Source organism: Mauremys reevesii, linkage group 23 (genome assembly GCF_016161935.1).
Source record: "Mauremys reevesii isolate NIE-2019 linkage group 23, ASM1616193v1, whole genome shotgun sequence".
NCBI classification, from domain to species: domain Eukaryota; kingdom Metazoa; phylum Chordata; order Testudines; family Geoemydidae; genus Mauremys; species Mauremys reevesii.
Genome location: NC_052645.1, coordinates 6,262,375 through 6,268,374, shown reverse-complemented (window position 1 = coordinate 6,268,374; position 6,000 = coordinate 6,262,375).

The following is a 6,000-nucleotide window of genomic DNA, read 5'->3' as shown; positions in this document are numbered from 1 at the left end:
GAAGAGTTCTGTATATTGATGTACTGTTGTTCAAGCCAATCTTCTTTCGCCACTCTAATCGGTGTATCTATTTTCTTGTGTCATATAGGAATATTGCTCTCTTGCAGTTTCATGCATTTTCCCTTATGCTCTTTGTTTCCTTCACTGATCATACAACTTGATCATCTTTACTGTGATCCAAGGTTTCTTCTTTAGATCCGTTTCCCCAGGTATTCATCCATGGTCTCTCTAATGCAGCAGGAGATGTTGTACCATAGGTGATCTACACAACCTATGCAGAGGTCAGCAGCTTGTAGTTTTTGTTGAATTATCTTCGTGATTTCCACTTGTGTTTTATGACTTTTCAGTTTGTTGGTGTTTTAACAGACACTGCAGGTGCTTGTTGTTGTTTATTGCTTCACAATTTGATCTTTATTTTCCCCATTATTAAGTTATGATTGGATCCTGTGTCAGTCTCCTGGAAGTGTCAACTCCCCATGACACCAGAACAACACGCACCTCTTTGAGATCATGATGCAGTCGATCTCATTCTGAGTCTGCAAATCCAGCAAAATCCAAGTTCATTGCCTTGAAAGTTTATAAGAACATAAGAACATAAGAAAGGCCGTACCGGGTCAGACCAAAGGTCCATCTAGCCCAGTATCTGTCTACCGACAGTGGCCAATGCCAGGTGCCCCTGAGTGAGTGAATCTAACAGGCAATGATCAAGTGATCTCTCTCCTGCCATCCATCTCCATCCTCTGACGAACAGAGGCTAGGGACACCATTCTTACCCATCCTGGCTAATAGCCATTTATGGACTTAGCCACCATGAATTTATCCAGTCCCCTTTTAAACATTGTTATAGTCCTAGCCTTCACAACCTCCTCAGGTAAGGAGTTCCACAAGTTGACTGTGCGCTGCGTGAAGAAGAACTTCCTTTTATTTGTTTTAAACCTGCTGCCTATTAATTTCATTTGGTGACCCCTAGTTCTTGTATTATGGGAATAAGTAAATAACTTTTCCTTATCCACTTTCTCAACATCACTCATGATTTTATATACCTCTATCATGTCCCCCCTTAGTCTTCTCTTTTCCAAACTGAAGAGTCCTAGCCTCTTTAATCTTTCCTCATATGGGACCCTCTCTAAACCCCTAATCATTTTAGTTGCTCTTTTCTGAACCTTTTCTAGTGCTAGAATATCTTTTTTGAGGTGAGGAGACCACATCTGTACACAGTATTCGAGGTGTGGGCGTACCATGGATTTATATAAGGGCAATAATATATTCTCAGTCTTATTCTCTATCCCCTTTTTAATGATTCCTAACATCCTGTTTGCTTTTTTGACCGCCTCTGCACACTGCGTGGACATCTTCAGAGAACTATCCACGATAACTCCAAGATCTTTTTCCTGACTCGTTGTAGCTAAATTAACCCCCATCATGTTGTATGTATAGTTGGGGTTATTTTTTCCAATGTTTGTGCTTAAACATGTTAGTGGACACATTTTTAAACACTGCCTCTCTTCCTCATCTAGACAGAGCTTAAGGAACGAAGGACTTGACTTCGCTAGGATAAAGGTGTGTTCTCACTGTGGGTTAGCTAAGACCTGGTGGTAGCTAACAATGTAAAGCCCTAATGAAGACAGCCCTTGCAATTTAACATCTGAGCAGGTGGAGTAGTCCCTTCATTCTGGTGTGAATGATGACATGTGGTGAGAATCAGGGCCGATATCCCTATAAAGTGAGTGAATAATGGATAAAACCTTTGTTCCTTTGAGAAGTATCACAACATTTCTAGCCTGCTTTATTCACTGACTGGACTGATCAGGCTTCTTGGGGTCTCGTTATTTCCCTGCTTGCTACTCTCTTGTCCTGGGGCTCTGGGATAAGAAGGTGACATGTGCTGCATGGTCCTTCCCTGGGATGCTGGGGAGGCTCCATGTGCATCAGGGTGTTCCACACTATGAAAGTTCAGAGCTGAGGAAATCATTGTGATTATATTAGTCCCATAGCAAAGTGGGAGGAAGGGGAGTGGGAACGGAATTCTAGGAGAGCCAGTGAAATTCTCAGAGAAATGTTGAGTGCGTATGAGCCACTTCACTCAGGCAGTCCTGGACAATTGAGACCCGTGACCAGAAGGAATCAGATACAGTACTCCAAAAATAATAAAATACAGCAGGAATGATGCAATTCAGCCAGATTAATTGTAAAGGAGTTGGATTAGTGGAGGAGCCCTTGCAAGGCTCAGGTGAGATACTGACCAGGGAGCAAATTCACTTCTAGGGCTTGATTCTTATTTCAGTTGCACTGGTGTAAATTGGAGTAACACCAAGGAAATCCAGACATGGAGAGACACCAGAGCCACATGGTGCACCAGGCCAATTGCTTCTGCACTTCTTCGGACCTAGCAGAGAAGCAAGTAATTGTACATGAATGGCACAGAGAGCTTTAGGATCTCAGCAAGCAGCCCAGAGGGACCATACTTCACTTTTCCTAGGAGAAATCACATCTCATACCCAGAGCCTTTCAGAGCATGACTGTGCTCCCTTCCAGTCAGCATTTGGGGCTGTGCAGGACATTTAACTGAAGTATTAAGAGCTCTGCCCACCAGGCGAAAATGAGCGGGTTAGAACTGTAGCTCAGCCAGTACAACTGCCATAGCCCTGCAAGGGGCAGTAGAATATCTATAGGCCTCCCCTTTACAGATTATCCAGCTCTCTGTCTAGCTGGTGGATTGTGGGAGTGGCTTCCCCTGCCCATATGATTCCAGTGGACACGCTCCTCAGTTCCACTAGGCAAGCCCTTCTTTCTACTCTGCAGCTTTAAAATGGGTCAGATGCTCAAGAAACAGCCAAGATTTCTGAGCTCCCATAAACCCTGTGTCTCTTTTTGTGCCTCAGTGTCTCTTACTGAGACTGCAGGAGCAACATATCAGCTGCAACACACCAGCCTAGCTGTACTGAAGTATGTGCTTCTCTCTGACCAGCCATCTAACTGCCTACACATCTGTGTGGCTGCCCCACTGCCTGTACTTGACCTGTTCCCCCTCTGCCTTCATACACATCCGTACCAAAGGGAAGAGATGGTCAAAAAATTGCAGGGGAGGGATTCCAATGACAAATTCCGCAGAAACAAGACATAAATTATGTTGTTCTAAATTTTCCATAGAAAATTTCAGGTTTTTTCACAGAAATTTGAAAGTAATTTCCATTTTAAAAAACACGAGTTTGAGCTGGAAATTCCACAGTGTCTCATGGGAGTTGTAGTTCAGGTGTCTCATGCTCCCATTCTCTTCTATAGACTAGGCTGCCAGGTCAGACTATATCTCCCATGAAGCACCATACTTCTGCCCCCCCACCCCCAGAAAGAGGAGGTGGTGAATCCTGAGAGACCTGGGGCATGGGGCATCATGGGGGTTGTAGTCCCACCAGGGAGCTCAGCCCATAGAAGAGAATGGGGAAATGAAGCAAATGAACTACAACTGTCGCAAGGCACTGCAGCAGCATTTCCAAATCAAAACATTTTGGTTTTCAGCCAAAATATTTTAGGGTTTGAGTGTTTGTTTTTTTGACTAAAAATTTAAATGTTTAATGGAAAGCAGATGCTTTTCACAAATAAAATTCATTTAATTGGAAAAGTGTTTTGATTGACAATTGTCAACCCGCCCTCTGTAAAATCGAGTCCTCCCTGGCCCAGCCTTCCCCTGCCAACTGACAGCTGCTGCTGCAGCCTGGGGAGTGACTATTTGTCTGTTGCAGGACTATTGTGATTTGCTGGCCCAAGCCTTGCCAAGGGGGGAGGGAAGGGCCTGCTTTCCCAGTCAGCAGGCTGATGTCTGATGACTGGGACCCTCCACTAGTGTCTGAGGGTGCACTGCTGTGGCTCAGCAGCAGCCTCCCTGACAGGGCCTGGTGTTTGCTATTTGCCATGTTGTGTACCAGTAACCTGTTGCTTTCAGTAAGATGGCTTTGTAACTGGTAGCAGTTACTGTTTGCAAGGGCTAAAAATAAAGACCCTTGATTCTCACAATGACTCAGACATGCACACGGGAAACCCACAAACTCTTTGCTTGGCTGCCACTACAGCACATTGAAAAATTTTCATCTACACTTTTTTTTTTGACCAAAAAAAAAAAAAAAAGGCTTTTTTTGGGGGGACGAACAAAAAACAAACAAACCCCCTCAAATATTTCCACCAAAATTTCTTGTGAAAATTTCTGCTTTTATCTAACTATGGGAAGGGGGTTATCCAGAACAAAAAACATTTCCAGTTTCAACAATTGAAAACTTTTTTCAGTTGTCAAACAGAAAAGAATTGTGTTTCAGATTTTTGGTGTTTTGATGAAAGCCCAGACAATTCTGATAAAAAAAGAAAAAAAAATGTATTCTTTGAAATGTTTATGGAAAATAAAATAAATTTCTCAACAGTCGAGCTGTCCTGCAGTATGATGATGAGGTCTAACCTCAGGGCACAAATCCCAAACTGAGTTCTATACTTAGATTTCACCAACTAATTATCAAGTGTAAATTCCACAGGCACTATTATCAGTGATAATATTCAGTCACAGACAGTCTGCTTGGGTACTTTAATCTGTCTTGCCACCCAAGTAAGCTTGCCTTTGTGATAGATGTTCCCTTACACCAAGCATCACACAATATTCAGGTTACTCCCCATCCCAAAGGACCAGTCACTTACCCCAGGTCAGTTGCACCTTAGATCTCACACCAAAGACAATGCTTGTAGCCAATCCTATAATAAACTATATAAAGATTTAATAATAGAAAAAAGAAACAAGGGTGTTATTTACCAGGTTAAAGCAGGTAAACATAGATACACAGATGAGTTCCAATCTTAAGTTTCAAAAGCTTCTATAATAAGCAAGCTCTAGCTGACCTTTAGGGCTAAGCAGCTGGGGATCCCTTGCTTATACCTAGAAACCTTGGCCCCCAAGAGTCCAAGCAGCACAGAGATCCAGTTCCTTCTTGTTAGGGGTTTTATCCCCTTCCTCATTTGTTCTCGCAGCTGCAAACTCAGCTGGCAGGAGGAATTCACTTGCACGACTCATCTTCACTAACAGGCCCTTTTTAACTGCACAGCCCCACCCAGAAGCCCGAAATCTGCTACCAGAGCTGATACTATTAGATACAATTTTGGGAAATGCTTGGTCAATTTTTTTTACTTCACCCCCACCCCCAGCTGGCTTGAGAGCCCAAGTGGCCCCCTGCAGACAGCGCATCTAAGCATTCTGGCACATGGGAGGGGTGTTGCATAAAGGGGAGGGAAGGGGAAAGAGTTACATGTACACTCACCAACCCGCTCAGTGCCTCAGTTTACCCAGCTCCACAATTGCTCTTCTACTACTTAGCTCAATTCTTCTTTAGGTGTGTCCTAAACTTCTGTCAGTGTTTAGCACAGCGCTGGCCCCACATGGTCCCCAGCATACAAAACACAGGACTTGGGGGAGGCTGTAGAGAGGTAAATCGTGGTGTCCCTCACAGGGTCTGTATTGGGCCCAGTTCTATTCAACATATTCATAAATGATCTGGAAAAAGGGGTAAACAGTGAGATGGCAAAATTTGCCGATGGTACAAAATTATTCAAGACAGTTAAGTCCCAGGCAGACAGTGAAGAGCTGCAAAAAGAGCTCTCAAAACTGGGTGACTGGGCAACAAAATGGCAGATGAAATTCAATCTTGATAAATGCAAAGTAATGCACTTTGGAAAACATAATCCCAACTATACATATAAAATGATGGGGTCTAAATTAGCTGTTACCACTCAAGAAAGAGATCTTGGAGTCATTGTGGATAGTTCTCTAAAAACATCCACTCAATGTGCAGCGGCAGTCAAAAAAGTGAACAGAATGTTGGGAATCATTAAGAAAGGGAGAGATAACAAGACAGAAAATATCATATTGCCTCTATATAAATCCATGGTACCGCCACATCTCGAAAAAGATATATTGGAATTGGAAAAGGCTCCAGGAGGGAGTTTGGGTGCGGGAGGGGACTCCAGGCT